We start from the raw sequence: 23,005 nt of genomic DNA, 5'->3' as shown, positions 1-23,005 counted from the left end.
GTGGGAAAAAAACAGGAATTTCAAATAACAGGAAACAGGGATGACAGTGTAACACAGTTGCTCTCACAAGCTAGCATAATCTTAGCCTGCATTAATTAGGTGTGTGCATATGAATCACCTGTGGATCTTGATTCAGTAGGTGTGGGGTGGGTCTGAGGTTGTGCATTTGTAACAGGCTCCCAAGTGATGCAAATGCTACTGGCTTTTGGATTACACTTTGAATTGCAAGGGATTAGACCATGCCTGTATGGATGCCCCTCTTTAAAAAGGGGATAATAAGTCACATTCGGATTATAGTGAAGGGATTCAATGTCAGGAAATAGTTGAAGGAAGACAGTATGTTTAATATGGAAAAGAGAAGGCCTCACACAGACTCTGCTGATAGTCTTCAAATAAGTAAGAGAGTGTGCTTTAGAAAAACATGTTGGTACTATAGGACCTAGAGTACCCCAGAAATAAGAGGGGTAGACAGAGGCTATGGGAAGATTTCCATTCAGCCTAATAAAGAACCTTGAAGACATTTGCTTCCCAAAGATGGAAGGGATTGCTTTATGAGGTTTCATATCATGTTGCAGGGTTGCAAATTTATAAGCCTTCTGGGGCTAGGTGGTAAATAAATATAACAGAGGTTAAGAGTATCAGACCATAGGGAGTGGTGAGGATTGACAAACTGGAGACCATGTCCCTGCCTAAAGTCATTTTGATTCACTTTTTAAAGTTATATTGACCAGCTAAAAACTATATATGGATAGGGCCATGACTAGCCTATACAGAGCTTTTGTGCCAGTTAGAAAAAATGTGTTTCTTTCTCATTTTATTTCCTTCTTTTAGAAAATCGTCTTACTATTTCTTTTTAAAAACAAGGCACTTTACTGTCCTGGAAATGGGTGATAAATCTACAACACTGGTGGCCCTATGGTTGGCAGGGTCCTATGGTTTGTAGGACCCTATGGATGGACTGGATTCATAGCCCTATGGATGAACTGGATTCAGCCCTCTGGAGCCCAGGTTACAACCCTTGCGACTGTAAACCTGTTTCTGAATGTAAAGCTGATGAAATTAGGAGAGAAAAGTATTTGTCTAATATTTTCAGATAGCAAAATCATAGTGTTCAGGCTAGGAAGACCCTAGGAACATGGGAGGCACAGCATCTACCCTCAGGGAGGTTTGGGGCTGGAGGAGGAAGCAGGTGAGTTAGCAGAGCATCGTGGCACTCGAGGTGTCAGGAGAGAATTCATCTGTGGTATGTGTATTCAGGGCAGACAGCAGGTCAGTTCTACCTAAAGAGGAGTGGGGGGACAGATTTAATAGAGGAGATGAGGCTTGGAGAGAAAACCTTGAGTGTGACAACCTTCACATCGTGGCATCCTCTCTCCTGGGAAGTGAGACTTTCAGTAGAGGAGGGCCCTTTGGGCTGAGCTCAGAACCACATACATTCCATTTTGCCTAGCCCTTTGTAGCATCAGTTTTTCATGCTGGAGAGCTGGAAACAAGAGGAAAGGCAGACTATTTGTTTTAAAGCCCGTCTTCCAAGTCATATTGAATGTTCTTAGGCCTCCCACATGGTAGATTGAGGCTGACTCAGGGCCATAGACTGGGCAGAGATCACTGGCACAGCCTGTACACCAGCTCTTTAGCTGCCCTCACCTAAACCTCTTGACTTGGTCCCTTAATCCTTAATTAATCTGGAATCCACAGGTTGCACAGGGATATGATTGCTAGATACTGTGACTCTTGAGTCCCTTCTCCTTTCCCACTACTGCTGCTTGTGTCCCTAGATGCCTGGACTTCTCCAACAGCCTTTCTCTTTAGAGACATCCACAATCTGCTGAATACATAGTTGTGTTTAGGTCACTTTTGCATTCAAAACCCCCTCAGTGGCTCCCTATTGCCTTTCCCATCAAAGGAAGACAAATTCCTCAGCCTGAAATTCAGAATCCTCTTAACAGCTTCGCTACCCTTCTTTCTAAAACATCTGTTCATCTTCAACTCTGGTGAGCACTTTGTTCTAACAAGTGGTTCCTCATCTGCATCTTTGCGGAGATTTTCTCTAGGGGAAGAAAGACCTTGGATAGGGCAAGGTAGAAAACCTGCTTTTTTTCCTAGCTCAAAAACCAACTCCATGTATGACTAGTCAAACCACTTAACCTCTCTGGGCTCAGTTTCCTCGTCTGAAGAAAACAGGACTTTGGACAAGAGCAGGGATCTGGGACCTATTTGTTGAATTCAGTTATATGCACTCTTTCTCATCACTATGGCTTATCTGTTATGGGTGCACTACGGGTGCACTGAGCTCTTTGTAAGCATTTTCTCATTTCACATAAGTGGTAGTCAGCCTTCAAGATGGTTCCAATGATGCTTGCCTCCTGGTATTCACCTTTGTGAATCCCCTCTCACATTAAATCAGAGCTAACCTGCCATCCGTAGAATACTTACAGATGTGGTGTGTGATTTTTGAGGCAAGGTCATAAAAGGCATTGTCAACTTCCTCCTTGGTCCCTTGAATTGCCCCTTCTGGGGGAAGCCAGACACCGTGCTGTGAGGACACTCAAGCAGCAATGTGGAGATGGCTATGGAGAGAAGACCTCCCACCAACAGCCACTACCAACTTGCCAGTCCTTTGTTAACAGCCAGCTTGGAAGCAGATCTTCCAGCCCCAGTTAGGCCTTCATGTGACTGCAGCCTCGCCAAAGACCCAGAGCTAGAAACATCTAGCTGAACTGCCCCCAGATTTCTGATCCAAAGAAACTATGAGATAATAAATGATCAGTGTTGTTGTAAGCCCCTAAGTCTTTGAGTAATTTGCTTCATAGCAATAGATCACTAATACTATTTGTATTATCTCTGACAGATGAGGAAAATGAGGTTCAGAGCAGTTTAATAGCCCATCTGAGGTTGTGAACTGGTGAGTGACAGGACAGGGATGCAAATCCAGGTCTGCCTGACTTCTCACCCATCACGTTATATGCCTCATGCCTCAGTGTCCCTCTGCCAGGTTCAGAGTAGGTGCTTATTACATAGTTTCAAGTGAACAAACAAACTGTTTTCATGACTGAATATGTAAATCAATTGCACAAGTATATATTTAGAAAAGGAGCCCATAAAAATAAAGAATGAAAATTTTCAATCTCATTAAATCAGGTTGGATTTTCCTATTGCTTAGGACTAATCTCTTCAAAAATTTTAGTATCCTAAAATGAAAACTTTATGCTCAAGAATAAAATAAACAGCAAAAAAATTTTAGTCTCCAATGAAAGTAATCCTATTATTTGTTCTGATTATATAAATATTGTAAAATAATACACAGAAAAATAAATTAGAATCACCCCCTCTCCTGCTCAACATTATTGACGTTTTGGTTAAAAGCCATCTTCCAGGTTTCTCTCTAGATACAAATACACATATCTAGAAGCTATACTTACACATGAGTTGCATTATATTAAATAACTAATTTGAAATTTGCTTTTTTCACTGAGTGATACAAGCATTTTTCCACATCCCTAAGTATACATATCCATCATTATTATTGACTTAATGGTTTTCAAGTATATAGTCTTATGATAATTTAGTTCATTATTCTTCTATATATGGACGTTTCCCTTTTCCCCAAGTTTTTACTATTATTAGAACCTATGTTTTGTTGAACACCCTATGTATATCTTTCTATATTTTCTTTTATATAATTACCCTCAGGATAAATTCCTAGAAGTAGAATGGCTGGTTCAAAGAGTATTTTCAAAGTAATTTATATCTTCATAAATTTTGCCAAACTGTCCTTCAGAAATGTTGTCCTAACTTATATTGCTAATTGCACATGAAAGTGTGCACTTCCCTGTGACCTTGGCAACAGTAGAAACAGTAAATTCTGCATGTTAAGTTTAGTGGGTGCGCTGACCTGTCTGGTCTCCTACACGGCACTGATGAGAACTGACTTTTGTCAATAATCGTGAGCAGAGGCAGATATGATCTCTGCATGGTCGTGAAGATCCATGCCTAGAGGGACGTCTTCCTGGTGCCTCTCTTTTGGTCTGAGCATATTTTAGTAATGTCAGATTGTTTCTTTTACACCCAGTAAATATCCTTAGAAACCTTTCATTCAAAATCGTTTATTCTAACTTGAGTTGTATAAAGTCACAGCACACTAGTGGCTTATTAAAACAAAGGTAACCGACCTTCCATATAAGGAGCCTTTGTTTTCCTGATGTTTTTCTCCCTTCCTCTGAAGCCTGCTTGTCAGAAGTTACGCCTCTTACACCCCCTCGCTTGTATATCATACCTCCTTCTCTGGTAGTACCACTATGCCATCCTGCAGCCATGAGGCTACTTGTCCCATTTTCTTTTAGACCATGAACTTTCTAAGGCCAAGAATCTGGCACCTGGCACCAAAGATGTCCCCAGTAAAAGTTTATTGAATGAATACAACCTATATTGTAGGTTGTCATGAGTAACTAAACAGCCTATGGAGTGAGCTGGCAAGAGCTCTGTCATGGAGACAGTAAGCTGAAGGATTAAACTTGTCTCAGCCACTCATTTGAGTGACCTTGGGCAGATTCCTCCACCTCTGTCAGGCTGTTTCTTTCTGCAGTGAGTTTGTTGAGTGATATCAATGGTCCCCAAACCTGGTTGATCATCAGAATCACCTGGAATCCTCACCAGATACAGGGCTCTGGGTTCTTTTAAGAACCACTGGACAAACTCATCTTTATATCTACCTTCCCATTATTTGACCAAGAAAATATTGCCAGCAGTGAGCTTCAGTTTGCAAATCTATAAAATGGGGATGATAACCATGGTGGCTGCCCTAACAACTTCATGGGGCTGAGGAGAAGTTCTAATTATAGGGGGAAGGAACTGAAAACACAACAGTTCTAAACAAGTATGTGAACTGCTGGTCTTTTCTGTCTGCTTTTTTCAATGGGACTTGGAGTACAGTTTTGACTAACCAACCCTGATTGAGAACTCGTGGCTCCCCTTTGATTATGGATAGGAAATCCTTGCTGAGGCCCTGTCTTTTGCTTCTCTTACTAGCAATCCAGATTCCCTTGAAATATTCCCTCCCTTGTGGAAATCTGCTCTAACCTGGGTGTGGAAAAGTATCTCTCTCCAGCTTCCCAGAGACGCTTGTCTCTTGAGCCAACTTAACTATTTCTTCTCACTCCACTCTACCCCTTCTTCTGTCCCTTACTCTGATCCTCTGACTTTTTCTCGAATTTGTCTTCCAATTGGCAGGTGACCCACTAGCAGACTGGCTAGCTACCCTATGTAGGGTCAGGGTGTAGGGATGATGCTGTAGTAAGCTGCCAGAATGCGGAGCAAACCAAGATGTGGACGCTGTCTCATTACTCCTTTCACAACCAAGTACAGAAGGACCTCATCCTGTTTGGTTTTGCTTCTGTCCTTGGAGGCCCACCCCTGAAGACAGCTGAAGATGAGGAACAGAAAAGGGAAGATAGAGGGAAGGGCTGAAAGATTTATCAAGTAGCTGCTACGCACCAGGTTCCATGCTGGACCCTTTGTATATATTTTAAGAACATCCAACCTTGATAGCACTCCTAGTTTGCCAGGCAACTTACACAGAGTGTCTGATTTAATCCCCATCCAGGCCTGAAGTGAGAGTTGTCATTCTCATCTTACAGATCAGGAAGCTGAGACTTGGAGGAGTGAAATGTCATGTCCGAGGTCACACGGTCAGCAAGAGCCAGAACCAGATTTTGAACCCTGACCTTACTGACTCAAGTCTGTCCTGCCTGACAGAAATGGCATTTTTTCAGCCTTCATATTTAGCATTCGAATTTCCAGAGAAAGACCTGAACCTAGAATGAGATTTCTTTTCACTTTTTGGAGCCAAAATTATTTTAATTTTATGGCTAGGAAAATGTAAACTTACATTTTCAGCAGACCAGAGATGATAAAGTATGCATTCGTCAAATAAAATTCTTTGCTGTGATAAAGTAAATCATTCTTTGGCCTGTAAAAAAGTAGGCCTCACTTGAACTGTTTTCACTTCGGCCTTTGCTAATATTTCTGTTATCTCCATTAAGGATTACAATGATGAATGCTTTTTATTCGCAGAGTTAAGCACTTCAGTGAATGTGTGAACACACAGAGCTTCATAAGTCATAGGGAAATGAAACGACATGGTCACCACAAGAAATATCTTGAGAGTCTGACAGATTGGGGTTGGCATCCTGTCTCTGCCACTCATGCGCTATACAACCTTGGCCAAATTCCTTAGCTTTTCTGGTTCTCAGTTTCCTAATGTGTAAAATGTGAATAATAATACATATCTCCCTAGGTAATTTTAAGGATGGAATGAGATGACTTACTTATAGCACTTTGCATTGTACAATACCTGGCATGAAGTGAATGCATAATAAATGTCACAGTTATTATTGAAATAATTCTCAAGGCACTGGTTAATGGCAGTGCCCAGGGCTCACTGAACTTAAAGTTTTTTGGCCATCAAGACTGAGTCTAGGTCGTCTTGTTCTGTGGGCCCCAGCTGCTGATGTACTTATGCTGCTCTTAGAAATAGTGCAGGCAGTAAGCAGGTGAAATTCATTAGTAGCTGTATCTGTTGAGATTATTTTGGCTGCAAATAATAATATCCAACTTAACATGTCTTAAGAATATTAATTGGCTGGGCACAGCGGCTCACGCCTGTAATCCCAGCACTTTGGGAGGCTGAGGCTGGTGGATCATTTGAGGTCAGGAGTTCGAGACCAGCCTGTTCAACATGGTGAAACCCCATCTCTACTAAAAATACAGAAATTAGGGGCATAGTGGTGCACACCTGTAATCCCAGCTACTTGGGAGGCTGAGGCAGGAGAATTGCTTGAACTTGGGAGATGGAAGTTGCAGTGAGCCAAGATTGTGCCACTGCACTCCAGCTGGGTGACAGAATGAGACTCTGTCTCAAAAAAAATATATATATATATATATGTATATATGTATATGTGTATGTGTATATATATATGTATATATGTATATGTGTGTGTATATATATATATATATATAAATCACTTCTCATAAAACATATGCTCAGGGTAAGGTGATTGCAGAGTAGTTTAATTAACTTGCCCCAAGTTGCCACCAAGTTCCCATTTCTTTCTTTGCTGCCATCCTTAGCCTGTGGCTATTAGGTTGGCTCCTTCATGATCCCAAGACGGCTGCAATAACTCCAGGCATCACACCTTTAAATCACAAAATGCAAAGTCAGAAAGAGGAAAGATGGCTCATTCTATCCTCACATCTCTTTCAAAGACAGGAAATGAATTTCCCCAAAGCACCACCTCCCAGAAGACCTCTCATCAGTTTTTTGGGCCAGAATTTTATCAAATGTTTATCCCAGACCAGTGGTAAGGGAAAGAGGCAGGGCCAGTGATTCTCAACTCTAGCTAAGAACAAATTGGACACCTTTTAAAATAATTACAGACGTCTAGGTTCTGCCCTTAGAGGTTGATTTAATTGGGTTTATGTGGGGTCTTCTACACACGTGTGTGTGTGTGTGTGTGTGTGTGTGAACATGTGTACACTTCAGGGAGCTCTGTTGTGCATCTAAGATTGAGAACCATTGGTTTAGACCATCCAAGTTTCACCTTCTGAGAGAAAGAGCATTTAAGCCTTCACTGAAGCACATGGCCACAGGACATCTGAACCAGATTGCAGTTCTAGAAAGAGGACCATGACTACTGGGTGAACATCCAAAAGAATCTGAAAGAAGCAATGGGATAGGAATGGATAACCCCTCCCACTGAGACCCTGCAGTCCTGGAGTGAATGATACCCCCTAAAGTTGTGAAATGCTTTCCAGTCAACCAGCACTAGAATCAGTGAAGCTGCTCATTGTTGAAAATACAGATCCCTGGGCTAAACTACAAATCCACAGTCTCTAAATCTCTGGGAGTTTGCACTTTCCACAAGATCCCTAATTGATTTTTATGCTCACTGATGATTAAAAATTGAGCTGGATTTCACTGCCAGCCCAATCACCACAAGGGTTCTGGAAACAACAAACATCTCCTCCTAGAAAATTTAGGATATCTGGATTAGGCCATGTGGTATTGTGAAAAGAACACGTGTTCAAATCTGACTGATCCGAGTCTGAATTCCAGTTCTGCTACCTGTACATTGCATCATTTTGGTAAATTTCATCTCTTTGAGCCTCCATTTTCTTATCCACACAATCAAGAGAGTAATACCTACTTTTTAGAGTAATGTTGAGATTAAATGAGAGCAAGGAAATGAGAGCAGCTGACACAGATTAGGGCACAATGGATGTCAGTTAGAATTTGGGTCTTCTAACTTTGAGGCCCACACTGCCTCCCAAAATAGTTTACTGAGGTTCTTCCAAAAGTAATAGAAAGGGAGCGCTATGCTCTAGGTTGCAAAGAGCCAAAGCACTGAAGTTGAGACACTTCCCCAAAGTGAAATTGCTTGGTGTTTCAGCCTTAAGGAAAAAGTCTTCCTGGGAAAGCAAAGCTAACAAACTAAAGCTTCCTAGAGGGCTGATTGTTTTAGTCCAGATCAGAAAATATAATGGGCCTGCCCTGGAGTCTCTTTGGCTTGTCTGACATGATTGTGACCTGAATACATGATCAAAGCAACAACAGTAATGTTCCTCTGGGTTGTTAGGCAGGAACCTTGGCATGAATTGTTCAGAAAGGGTCATAGGCAAGGTTGGGTGGAAGGTTTTCTATCACTATTTAGGAAAGAGTGAAGTGTGAGGTCTGGCTGTATTCAAGGCTATGCCAGACTCCAAAGAGCCCATGCTTAACTGCTTAATGGAAGCTCTGGGCTTGGCCAGCCTCCTCCCTGTCAACCCGGTGGCCTCTCTATCTGCCTACTGTGCAGGGAAAGAGTCAAGTGTAAACTAACACTTCATGTAAATGGGCTGTCAGGTCACTGAACCAATATGTTACAGTTAATCTGTTAAAAACAGCAAGGTCCCCCATTTGTAAACATCCCCTTGATAAGCTCTTCATAGCATATACAACCTAGGAAAATGAATGGCATCCCACCAGCTGCCCTGGAGTCAATATCCCTCTGTGCGCGTCCAGATGACCTCTCAATTCAGCTCAGCCCAGACTATCCCAGCCCAATTCATGTGGACCCACCTGAGCTGAGCTCTGTACTACTCCTGGGGTGGGGGTCAGGGATTCCCAAGGAAGAGCCCGAGAGAACCTCCAGCTTTAAATGACTTAGATAATGGGGGATATGGTAACTTTGGAATACTGCCTGGGGTAAAGGCTGGAATTGTGGACTGAAAAGTTACGCACCCCTGGCCTTGGATCCTAGTTCCCAAGCTCAATGCTGCATGGCTTTGCCAAGTTAATGAGTCACATCTCATATATTTTTAACTCCTGTGGATTTAACTCCATGCACATAGTAAAAGAGAGTGAGGAGAGAGACTGCTATAAATAGTGCGGATGATTTTGACTTCCAGTCTATTCAGTGAACAATATAACCTGGAATGAGAGGTGGGAGATGTGGAACTCAGTTGTCTGAGTCAGTTTTGGTCCCTGCTTGTCACTCATGCCATGAATATCTTGTGTTGGGTGTGATTCAAGTATTTTGGGCATACATAGTTGGCTGTAGGACTCTTTGCCTGGCTTGCTAACTTCAGAATCCAAGCCCTGTGTAAGATTGGTTTTCGTGCTTCTATCCATCGTAGTGGTGGCACTTGTCAGGCCATACTATGTCATTTTCCCTTTTAAAGTGGGAGACACTTTGAGGGAAGAATCTGGTTCTTCAATTTTTTGGTTCTCTTGCTTCCCTTCTCTCCCAGAACCTAGCACAGAGCCCTGTACTTAATAAATAGTAAAATTAGCACTTGGTGCCTACAGTGGTCCTCTCTGCCCCTACCTCATCCTTAAATGGAAGCAAAAGCAGAAGTACTCCAGTGTGACTTACCCTCTCTAGCCAAGGTGGTCAGCTCAGGGCTGAATCCATCTCTAGGATTACAGAACTTAAGAATAACACAGTGGCTTAGAAATGAATGATGGAGGTAGAGCTTTTGATGGCATTCAAATGCCTGGTTCCACTGTGTCCTGGAGTTCAAACATATATCTATACTTAAGTTCTGTGAGACCCAGCATCCATGTGAAAAGCTTATAGGCTTGCTAGTTCAGGGCAGGTTTCCATCACTGCAACTAAAATAGTCCTAAGCAACACAATAATTTAGATTATTAAATGGTCCTGTGTCACTTGGATCAAGAGTTCAAGATAGACTCATTAGCAGGGATTCTCACAAACAGTCCTGCCTTAAGAATAAACCCTGTATTCTTAAGTGGCCACAGAGCTGAAAGAATTAGTTGATATTCATAGGCCCAGGCCATCACTTGTTTGAACCAAACCTTATGCAGGTATACTCTAGAAATGAAAATTCCTCAGGGCAACCATTGCGATGCACTGGTTACCTGTCCTCAAACGTAACTAAAGGATGAAGTGTAGAGACTGTTAGCTTTGCTTTCCCAGAAAGACTTTTTCCTTAAGGCTGAGACACCAAGCAATTGCACTTTGGAGAAATGGCTCAATGAACCAGTGTTTTGGTTCATTACAACCTAGGGCATGGCACTCCCATTCTATTGCTTTTGGAAAAACTTCAACAAACTATTTTGGGAGACAGTGTGGGCCTGAAAGTTAGAAGACCCAAATTCTAGTTTGCTATATGATTATGAACAATTTGCTTCGTCTCTCAGGCCCTCCATTTACTGGTTTGTAAAATGAGGGCATTTGATTAGGAATGAAACATAAGTTTTGTCTGGCCATCTGCCTCCACACTTGCCAGCTAACTCCACTTCTACCTTCCCACCCAAATTACCATGTAATGTTCAGTGCACAAACTCACAAACTAAGGAATGAAGGAAATATTCTCTTATTTTTCTACAATAAACTTAATTTTTGTCTGAAGCCCTTCTTGTACCTGTGTGGTCTGTCTCATTTATTTTCCCAGGGTCACGAACAAGTTCTGGAAGCATTATAAACAGGCAGGTCCATTTGGTCTTCACAGGCATCCATCTTCACCAGCATCCACAGAGACACCCCCATTATACTGTTTCATCCTCAGTCACTGGTCTGAACAGGTTGCCTTGGAGAGATCTCATTGGCCTGAGTAAGGTTCCTTCAAGCCAGCAGTTCTGTCCTCTACCCCTGGGCCACTCTTGGACACATGTGTATCATTCTGATGCTACCAAGGCAGTTGGACTTGAAAAAATCAGTGAGTTGTCTCGGTCTGATTGCTGAGACATCTCCACAACTATGTCTATATTCAGACCTTGCTGCTACCCTGGGTTCTGATCCAGGTGAAGAGGAATAAATCTCCCTTTCTTTCAGATCCAGCAAAGTGTCTTTGGGACTCATTCCAAGAATCAAACCCAGAGCCTTTTTCAGAGACACTGCACTTCTCTGCACTCCTCACTTTCCTTCTGACTCACTACAATTTCTTAAATTGGAGTATCTTTATCATGCAGGTATGCACTTCTGTGTAGTTCCTTTTGCCCATTTTGCTTTCTCCTCAATCTGTTATCTGTGCTGAATCTTACCAATTTCTTTCACAACCTAGGATCTTAACACTGAAAACCTAAAAAGACACTTTTTTGGCCATTTTTTTTTCCATATGATTTCCCTGAAATAATGGACACTGCCTGATGCTGCTTTTGATGAAATATGAAGAAGGAAGGCACACATGTAAATAAGAGTATGAGAATAAAAACCCAGTTCATTTTTCTAAATATTATCCCAAAACACAACACAGTGAAGTGTGAGCTGTGCTCCAGTGGAAGCACTCTCTTTTTGCATCAGTTGGCATCTCAGTTGCAAACAACAGAATCCACTGTGTTTTAAACAGAGAAGGCATTAATTGGTTGCCTTCAGAGTCTTTGGGAGGGCCAGAGAGCCGTGCTCAGGGATAATGCAAGCAGGAACGCTCACGTCACACCCCTCCATGGTTCACAGCTGCAATCTGATGGTAGTGGGGCCCAGATACCACAATTGGCACCACACATGAATGTGGGGCACTATTTCTAAGATCTCTGCCCCTCTGCTGAACTGCCTCTGCCACATGCTGCTATTCTCACCCTGAAGTTGATTCTGCATGGTACCTCCTTACTCACATCGTTCCCTCCGGATAGAAGGAATATGTCTGATGGACAGAGCTGAGGTCATGTGCTGACCTCCTAACTGCAAGGAAGCCTGGGAAGAGAAGCTTTCTGGCTTAGAACTTGAAGAGATGGGACTCGTAATGTAGGAAATTACCATAGAGTAGGAAAGATATTCAAAAGATGATGAGTGCCATTGATAAAAAGTGTCACAGTGCTCTTCTTTGCAGCCAAACTCAAATATTTGACCTGCTCTAGGGAGATTTCCCTGCATAAGTCTCTATCATATGCTTCCTCTCTCCAATTTGTCATAGCCTTTATACTCTGACACTATAGGGTTTTATTCTCACTGCTGGCTGTTAAGGTCTCTAACACTTCCACAAGTTGTCATAGTCAGTTTAGTTTAGTCGGTGTTAGTCAGTGTTCTGACTCTAAAATAGAAGACAACTTGAGAACAACCTTGTAATGCCTGCTAACTCTGGAGACTAAATCTATGTTCCTGATTGTAATTGTACTGCTTTTGTAAAAAGACGTAGTATTACTCTTTTTTTTTTTTTTTTTTTTAACTTCTTCCATGTGCTAGACACTTTTATAATAATAAAAGCCATTTAGGCTAGGTGCAGTGGCTCACGCCTGTAATCCCAGCACTTTGGGAGGTGGGGGCAGGCAGATCACCTGAGGCCAGTAGTTCAAGACCAGCCTGGCCAACATGGTGAAACCCTCTCTCTACTAAAAATTTAAAAATTAGCCAGGCATGGCGACATGCACCTGTAATCCCAGCTACTTGGGAGGCTGAGGCAGAAGAAACACTTGAACCCAGGAGGTGGAGGTTGTGATGAGCACTCCAGCCTAGAGTGTTGCCTGGGTGACAGAGCAAGACTTCATCTCAAAAAAAAAATAAAATAAAAGCCATTTATTAAACAAAGTGTCAAATGGAACATAGGCTAACTTCAGGGCTGACTGGCACCTGGGCCACCTGCCCTGTGGTGAGAACAGGTTTCCTGTGGGTTGGCCACAGGTCTCTGGACGCACCGACTAAAAGCTTGTATTCATGCCAGGGCAGCCTTCATGTTCTCCAGGGGAAGGACTGTGAAGGAAAAGGTGAGGAGAAACTTATGAGGCGAAAGAGATTTCATCATGTGTTAACTTGAAGAACGGGAGAAAGATTTCCAGAGAAATCTTTAGAGGGAAGTGCTGCCTGAAGCTCTGATTCTTGGATAAATTCATGTAAAAGAATGAGAACTATTGCAGATGGACAATTTGACTATCGAGTCAGTCCAATTTTAACTGGTTTTTAGAATTTTCAGAATAAATTTAAGAAAATTGTAGAAAATAAAAATGCACTAGAAGCACCCACCAAACCACTATACCTTCACGGTTATACCTCACAGTTGCTATTAATATTTTTATTCTAGAACTTGTATTTATAATCTTCCATCCTTTTCACTTCATATCAGTTTATAATGCCTTTTTAAATATGGCCAAATAGTTTCATAATTATTATTTTTAATGAGTTAAAATGTTTCTTTGAGTAAATATGTCATAATTATACAACTTTTCTCCTATTTTTGGAGATAGAAGGTTTCCTCAACTTTTTAGGTATGGTAAATGATGCAGCTTCCGTCCTCTACACTCAAATGAGTCTTCATGCCCAGCCTGTATTTGCTCAGTCTCAGGCAAAGCTGCATCACTCATTCTGTCTCAGGCCATTACCTCCACGTGTATTGCCAGTCTCCTGCCTGTATGAGGTCTTATAGAGTATTTAACCCCTTTTCTTTCCTGTATTTTCAACTCTTAAACACTTACAGTCAGGTGTGAGGCTTTCCTGTCTTAAAACATTACCCGCTTGGCCTTGAGTCTCCCTCTTACCCCCAGAACCCCACCCCCCACTCACCCCTGGGTTGCATCTCAGGGTCTCCCGGCTCCTGTCCCCTTCAGTCAATGGGAACTGCCCTTGCAAATGCCCCCAGAGGGCTTATACTGACCTTTCTCAGGCTATATCCTAAGACTTGACTTCTTCATCTTATGATATCCCTTCATCCTTGGCTTCTGTTCCTTTCCAATGGCTCTGTGTCTTCAGTCTCTATCTCCTTGCACATGTCTGCCTTTACTTACATATTGTTTCTCTCAAGGATCCCATTCTTGGTTTACTTCTCATCCAAAAGATGTTCTCTTTTTCTCTGGAGTTTTATTCATTCTCAGTTTCAACTACTCTCAGTGTCTGAGGAGTCTCCAGAGATACAGAGCCAATTAGACAGATAGATAGATGACAGATAATCTAGGAGATTTATTATGGGAACTGGCTCATGTGATAATGGAGGCTGAGACATACCAAGGCACTACTGTCTTCAAGTAGGAGAATCAGGAAAGTCAGTGGTGTAATTTGGTCTAAGGCTTGAGAAACTGGGAAGTGGCTGATATAAGTCCTGGAGTCCAAAGTCCTGAGAACCAGTATCTCCAAGGGCAGGAGAAGATGGATGACCCAGCTCAAGGAGAGAGAGTAAATTCACTCTTCTCTGCCTCTGTGTTCTATCTGGGCACTCAGTGGATTGTGTGATACCCACCCACATTGGCAAGGGCAGATGTTCTTTACTCAGTTTACTTACTTAAATGCTGCTCTCTCTGGAAGCATTCTCAGAGACACCCCCATAATGTCTACCAGCTATCTAGGCGTCTTTATCCTTCTCAAGTTGATACATACAATTAACCAGCAACTCAGTGAGTTGCTAACTCTAAATACCTCTATTTCTAACTCTAACCCTTCTCCTACCTCATCCTTCTCCTACAATCAGGCTTCCATCCTTCCATTTTACAAATACTTGTCAAGAGCCTTTTGTGTACCAATGTTTTTTTCTACATTGCATTCAAAGACAAATCAAGAAGAATCCTCCGTGAAAACTCATACATCTATTTGCAGTTGGACGTCTCCAATTGAATGCCATACACACAACTTACGTTGAACTCATCCTATAACTCCTCTCCCACACAGATCAGCTCCTTCGCCTGTGCTTAATTAATAGCACCACCATCCAGCTAGTTGCCCATTCCAGAAATGCAGGAGTTATTCTGGGCTAGCTCTAACCTCAATCCCTATGTCTTCATGATTCAGTCAACAAATATTCCTGAATCTCTATGCCAGCCCTCTCCCCTCCCACCACAGCTATGCCCTTTGTCTGCATCCATTGCTTATTGTTGTGCAATGACCTCTTAATGGATCTCGAGGCCTCTAGGATGATTCCTAAACACTAACATGGCTATGCCACTCCCTAATTAAAATTTCCAGTGGCTTCCCATTGCATGTGGGATAAAGTCCAGTTATCCTAGTATGATGTCCAGGTTCTCTCCTGGCTTACTCCTCTAGCCATCTTTCTGCCTTCTGTGTCTTACACTTGATGGGTTGTGACACTGAACTACTTGTAGTTTGACCAGTTTATTCCTTATTAGATGCATTTCCTCTTTTTCTATAATCACCTTTTCTACTTTCTCACCATCCAGCTCCATTTTTTTTTTTCTATAAGCCCAACCTCTGGCATCTTCTGCAGAAAGTTTTTCCTGATCTCTCCTTTCTCACCTCCCTTGGCTTAGTCAGCTCCAGGTTCTGGGTGATCCTAGTAGCCTGTACATCTCTTTGTAACTACACACATCATGTTGTGTATCTGTTTACGTGTCTGTCTTCCTTAGGAATTCAAATAAATGTTGAATAAATTCATTTTAAAATCCTATGAGTGTGCCTAGCAATTCTATGTTAGTTACTCAACACTCTTGTTCAGAATAATTTGGTGGGTTTCTCATCATAAAACCAGGGGAGAAACATGTCTTCAGGATTGTCAGAGATTTCCCAAATGGACAGAGAATTGCTACTTCACCTTTGACCTCTCGACCTCTCATCCCAGTCACTGACTTTGAGACCACAGCAAAGCTCCCAGAATTTCAAGCACTGGACAGAGTCTCTGACCAACAGATTAATTTTAGAGTCATTGAAATTCCGCCAGCTCTGGGGGGAATGATTGGGAGCCAGGCTGACAACCAGCAAAGGAGGAAATTACTCTCTGTCTCTTTCAAGATGAGAGAGCTGTAACCACGGTGCCTCCCCCAGTGATGCTGTTCAAAAAACATAAATTTAATACTTTTATGAAACTCAATCTTCTAACCATAAGCGTTTCAGGGATCTCTTTGATGTTCAGGAAAAGCAGCCTGGTGCCAATGTCTTTTGCACATATGGTGAGGACCCCGCCTTGCACATGAGCTGAGCATTTTGGGTTCCTCAACACTCTGGAAGAGTTATCTTTTGTTTAAATGACTCAACAAACATTTGTTTAGCCCCTACCATGTTCAAAACACATATTTTTCTTTCCCCTAGAGAATGAGCACAGATTTCTGAATCAGGCAAAAGCAAGTTCAAATCCTCTCTTCACCCCTAACTGGCCACAGATTATTAGCATACCCCTGGATGACTGAGTACTGGTTTCCTCATCTGTGAAATGTGGTTATAATATTTACCTTTCAGGAAAATATCAAGGATTATGTGAGGCAGAATAAGAAAGAGGCTGCCTTGCCCTGTGCCTGGTACCTAAATGTTTATTTAAAAGAGAAACTAGGAAAATCCAACTTTTTATAAATATTATTTGCATTAACAAATTGTGGCTATGTTACTACAAGAAGCACATTTAGTAAGACTTTAAAAACCATTATGGATGCATCATTTAGGAATGTAGTTGGCTGCAGAAACAATAAGCCAGTGGTAGGCCAGTAAATGTTTAATAATGGACTCTCTGGGGGAAAAATAAAGCTCTGATTTGTAGCATTCACTGATTTCTGTAAAGTAAATACTCCCACCAAGGCTGATTTCAAGCTATCAATGTGATGTCACTGAATACAGAGTTGGGAAGATACATAGTATCTAGTATATGGTCTATAGCAATGAAGACATATGATATCTCCACCATTCATACACAATAGATGCACATAAACCCAAGAGCAGAGATAACAGACTAGAGCACAGTTATAGATAATAGTACATTTTGTGAAACATTTAGGAAGCAATGAGTTTTGAGTATTTACAACCTTCATTTTAAATATAATTTAATTGTAAGATTCCACAACTTAATTTTTAATAATGTCTGTGTTTAACAATTGACTATAAAGTTCTGAAAAATTTAACAATTACCTTTCACAAGTTGATGAGAGTCAGCTCTGACACACCACTACATAAAATCCTACTATAGTGACTTAAACACAACACATTTCCTTTGTTTTGTGTAACAGGAAGTTCAGGGATGAGCATCTGAGGGCTGGTGTCTCATCAGGAACCAAGACTCTTTTTTTTTCTGCTCTGATGTCCCAAGCACAAAGGCTTCATCCTCGTTCAAATGGCTTCAAGATTGTGAGGTGGCTTCCATCCACTCCATGTCTGCATGCCACGGAGCAACAAGGGAGAAGGAAAAGGGTGAAGTGTGTTTATTTGGTAAAAGACATTGTATTCATTTCCTATTGCTGCTGTAATGAATTATCATAAAACTTAACACAAAACAACAGTGGCTAAAAGCAATACACATTTGTTAACTTATTGTTCTGGATACAGGAGGTCCTTTGTTAGGAGGGCTGGCCTGCTTCTGGAGGCCTTAGGGGAGAATCTAGTTCCTTGCCTTTCCCAGCTCTAGAAGCCACCCTCATTTGTTGGCTTGTGGGACTTTTTTGTCTTGAAAGCCATCAATGGATGGTTGAGTCTTTCTCACATCACAGCACTCTGACTCTGCTTTTGTTGCCACTTCTTTTCCTCTGACTCTTCTGCCTCCCTTTTCCACATGAAGAGCATTGTGATTACATTGGACCCACCTGGATAATCCAGGAGACTCCCCCTGTATTAGTCCATTTGCATTGCTAAAAAGGATTCCCAGAGGCTGGTTAATTTATAAAGAAAAGAGGTTTATTTGGCTCATGGTTCTGCAGGATGTACAAGTATGGCACCAGCATCTACTTGGCTTCTGGTGAGGCCTCAGGAAGTTTCCAATCATGGCAGAAGGCAAAGTGGGTGCTACTGTGTCACATGGTGACAGAGGGAGCAAGAGAGAAAGGGAGGAGGTGCCAGACTCTTTTAAACAACCAGATCCCATGTGAACTCATAGAAAACTCACTCATTACTGTAAGGACAGCACCAAGCCATTCATGAGGGATCCATTCCCATGACCCAGACACCTCCTACTGGGCCCCACCTCCAACATTGGAGGTTGCACTTCAAGATAAGATTTGAAGGAAACAAAACATCCAAACCATATCACTCACCGTTGAAATATCCTTACCTTAATTCCAGCTGCAAAGTCCCTTTTGCCAAGGAAGGTAACATATTCACACGTTCTAGGGATTAGAATGTGAACAACATTGCGAGTCATTATTCTGTGTACCACAGACACTCTCCCCAGGGACTATTTTCCATATCTCACTGTCTGGAGGTGTGCTGTCACAAGGCCACCCCTAGTTGCATGGCAGGCTGGGGGATCAAATTTTAGCTTTTAGAGCAATTTTGAAAATGCAGGTAAGACATTTAGGGCTGGAAATAACATTTGGGTCACCCAACCAATATTGCCTGCCACAGTAGGAAATAATACATAGCCAAATGGGTCTACACCTCACAGCCTACTGCTTGACTCAGTGAAATTATGTTTTAAAAATAGACTATTATCCCAAAGTAATAATTGTTGGGTTGACTATACCAAAGGTCATTGCTCACACATGCTTCCTTTCTTCCCCTCCACCTCTTACCTCTCTTCCCTTTCCCTCCCCTCCTTTCTCCTTTCTTCTGCCTCTGTGGGCCTGCAAGTTTCACAGCCTGTCTTTTGGCTTGTAGTAGACCAAGGAGATGAGTTTCTATGTTCACTTTTGTGTCTGACACAGTATGGTGGGATGTTGTTCACTAACCCTTCAAATCATGGAACAGGGAATCAAATGCAGCATTTTGACCAGTTGTCCTCATCAATCCACAATTACTCATGTTGGAAAACTTATACTACATAACTCTTCTGCCTGTTTTTCAATTGTTAGACGTTGTAATGGGAGAGGGCATTGGGTAAAGGATTAGGCAGCCACAGACATCTGATGGTGAGGTATGTTGACTTAAACAGTAGAGTTACCTACGGGGAGGAAGAACTTTACGGTTCAGGCTGATAAAATAGTTCCTCACTGACTTTGCTATGGTACCTGAATTTTTCAATATGATAGGAAATATGGCATGTTGTTTCTACATGACAGGAAATATGATACATTATTATTATTGAAAGATCTTTTGATTTCCAACTTGGCCACTGTAAAGAGGATAGAACCTAAAAGAAAATGGTCTGGTGGTGTCACTTAGGTATGTCTCCAATAGGAAAGCAGTGGATATTGGAAAAGAACCAGATAAAATTTTTCGTATTCCATAGAAGTGTGGACAATATCGACTATGCCATTGAATATTCCTTTTATAAAAAGGTGAGACATTTTAGAATTTACTACCTATAAAAGCTTTGCTTCACCTCCAGAAACATAAGTTTATGTATTGAAAACAGGAGGTGTTTTGGTTACACGCTTGGCATCTCTATATAGTGCTAAGGTTGGAGGAGGCCTGGAAAGAATTTTCAAGGAAGACATATTATAGACTTCCTTCCCTTTCGAGCCTCTCTAAACAAGGGCTTCATTAACATATGGAGTGATGTGAGGAGTTTTTGCTGTTGCTTCTCTTTCTTGTAAACCACATGTGCTGCGTATATGAAGCCAGCATCTATGAGAGAGAACTGAACAGGATAAGAAGTTTGTTGACAAAATACCTGGCCCTTGGAGTAGGCTCCAAGCCTCTAATGGTGCCTCCAGCCACTCAAGACAGCAGGGGCTTAACATTTTGACATTGTTGTCTAATTTTTCTTTGTCTCTTCCTGTTCTCTGCCACTTGGTGGTAGCCTAGGTTGCACAGGATCATGTGAATCCACTTAGTCACATCTGCAAATGAGAGCCTTCGAAGTGTAAACCTTATTCATCAGTGTGATTTAAGCCACATCTTGGTGACAGGGCATCCATCTCAACAAATGGCGTAGGGCCAGCAAAAGTCAGAGACTCAACCAACATGCATGATCATTGTTCAAAGACATGTCAAAAGGAAGAGAAGTACATTTTAAACATTTTGGTATATACATAACATAAAATTTACTATTTTAACCATTTTTAATTATGCAGTTCAGTGGCATTAAGTATATTCACATCCACTGTTGTTCAACCATCACCACCATTTATCTGCAGAACTTTTCCATTTTCCCAAACTGAAATTCTGTCCCCATTATACACTAGGTTTCCATTTCCTTCCCTTCAGCTTCTGGCAACCACCATTCGGCAACATCCTTTCTGTCTCTATGAATGACTCCTCTAAGTACCTCAAAGTAAGTAGAATTATTTAAGATTTGTCCTTTTGGGTCTGGTGTATTTCACTTAGCATAATGTTTTCAAGGTTCTTCCACATTGCAACACATGTCAGACTTCCATTCCTTTTTATGGCTGAACAATATTCCATTGTATGTACATACTGTATGTTGCTGATCTATTCATCTGCTGTGAGGTATAATCTCATTGTGGTTTTGTTTTGTGTTTACCTAATGATTAGTGATGCTGAACATCTTTTCTTGTGCTTATTGACCATTTGTATGTCTTCTCTGGAGAAATGTCCATTCTGTTCTTTGCCTATTTTTCAGCTGTTTTGTTTGTTTGTTTGTTTTTTGTTGTTGTTGAGTTGTATAAAGTACAGATTCTCAAATTACAGACTACATAACAATAATAACCATGACTTGGAGAGTGTTAATTAACCAGCAAACTGACCTACCCACCCTTCCCTCATTTCAAGCCCAAGGGTATAAAGTATCATTTACATGGATGTGTGTCTGCAATCTCATTTCAACTCCTTGACAGTCACCAGGTGTTTCTGTAAAAAGGCATCTGTACAAACTATAGCATCTGTTTAGAAGTAGCGCATCCAGAGAGGAGGGAGATTTAGAAATCTAGCAGCTGGTCTCAGTTTGAATATTTAATGTCAATTTGGACAGTGGGCCTGAAATGCTAGAACGCGAACAAAGATTTCCATGTTCTAATTATCTTCTGACCACTGTTGTGCTAAGCTCTACTTGGCTTCCCTTACTGGCACTTCAGCTCTCCAGGCTGTACCATTTTGAGGGAAAACAGGGTGGCTCTCTGCATAAAATGCCATGGAATATGAAAAGTAAAGCAGCTTTGTCTGCTTTACCAGGGGAAAACTCCAGACTTTCTCAAGTACCCTTCCAAGTTTTCCAAATCATTCTGAGAATACTGAGAAGCAGGTACATCTTGTATGTTCTAGAACCTGTCCTCTTGGAATTGTTGCCTTCAGCTTGTTCCTCGATCACTCTTGATTTCTGAAGCAGCATGTCTTCAACCCAAGCTTTCACAACAGCTGCTAATACCACCAGTGCCTGCATCAAAGCTGCAGAGACTGGTCACAAACACATCATGTCCAACTGTTGCCTAGGCCTTTGGCTTCAAGGTTTCAGACACCTTGCCCTTAACTTGTCTTATTCTTTTGACTTGTATTGCTCTTTTACAGCATCTGCCTTACCACAAATCAGGCCTGAGCCCTGTGTGCAGGACCTAGGGGCTGTCTGATAACATGAGCGGCCCTTAGACCCACCCTACTGATGTGAATACATTGCTGTCTGGCCAAAGCTGTAGAAAAGAGTGCACAGTCCCTAGGGTGAATGTTCCTCTACCAGGATACTCTTATTTTCTTCCATATTAAAAGACATCCTGTTGAGTCCACACTCTTCCTCCATCATTGCCAGCTATGAATAAATCTCAGGGTGGGCATACAGACTGGGATCCTACTCCATGATTTTGACAATAAAAGTACTATATTTCAGCTACAGTTATTCATTCACTAATTTTTCTCTTGAGACGAATCTAGCACAAAGGTACTTCCATGTTTTAAATAGCAAAATCTAAATTTTATTTTTCTAGTGAGAATATTCCAACATATTCTGGCATTTCATCTTAAAATTCTTTGCTTTGCTTTTTAATAGGTTTACATATACATCTTAATACATTCATTCCCAAGCGCTCCTAGGGAGATTGCTGAACTAGAAGATTGAATTGAGATTGGAGTCTTCCTGGAATAAATAAAAGAACAGCCACTAAAGGGTAATGGGATCCATTTATTATTCTGCCAGGCTCCTTTGCATACTATTCTAACAAACTCCTTGGGTGAATAAGAAACCAAAGCCGGTCTTTAGAACACTGGGACTCACAGATGGAGGATGGGAAAAGTGCTGTGCTCATGGAAAAAAATATTTCATTTGTTGACTTGGCTTTAAATTGTATTACAGTTGAAAATGGGAGAAGCACTTGTGGTTAATTTAACAGATCCATTAGTGAAAGGACCCTTAGAAATCTGTCGAAACTTTTTATTATATAAATAGGGAAATTTCTCAGATGGGAAAAATAACTTGCTCGAACTCAAATTACAAGAGCCACATGTCACTTGTTCATCATTTTGTGGCCAAACAACTCTATGCAGGTTGTTCTGAATCATAGTTATTATCCTTGGACTGTTTGTTAATGGTTGTTACTGACTGTTAATGGTCTGTGTTGTTTACCTTCCAAGGGTCTAACATTTTAACATGTAAAAGAACCTTGTAGCATAGGAAGAAGAAGGTTTCGATGGTAAAATCAACCCTAAGGCCACCTAGTAAACTCAATGAGCAGGGGCTCTTAACCTGAGGTCCTTAGAAGGGCTTTAACCTGCTGGGTGCAGTGACTCTTGCCTGTAATCCCAGCACTTTGGGAGGCCGAGGCGAGCGGATCACTTGAAGTCAGGAGTTTGAGACCACCCTGGCCAATGTGGTGCAACCCCGTCTCTACTAAAAA

General features: G+C 41.5%; 1 long non-coding RNA gene across 1 annotated transcript; it reads left to right on the top strand.

Moving 5' to 3' along the window:
• Window positions 1-203: 203 nt before the first annotated feature.
• Window positions 204-23,005, top strand: LOC117085148. Its single transcript, XR_004437817.1, has 2 exons — window positions 204-3,002; window positions 22,206-23,005. It is a non-coding gene; the product is annotated as an uncharacterized LOC117085148 (long non-coding RNA).

The sequence above is a fragment of the Trachypithecus francoisi genome, unplaced genomic scaffold (assembly GCF_009764315.1).
Source record: "Trachypithecus francoisi isolate TF-2019V2 unplaced genomic scaffold, Tfra_2.0 Lachesis_group1, whole genome shotgun sequence".
Taxonomy (NCBI): Eukaryota; Metazoa; Chordata; class Mammalia; order Primates; family Cercopithecidae; genus Trachypithecus; species Trachypithecus francoisi.
The sequence above is the reverse complement of the archived record's forward strand: the minus strand, read 5'-3'. Positions and strand labels throughout refer to the sequence as shown.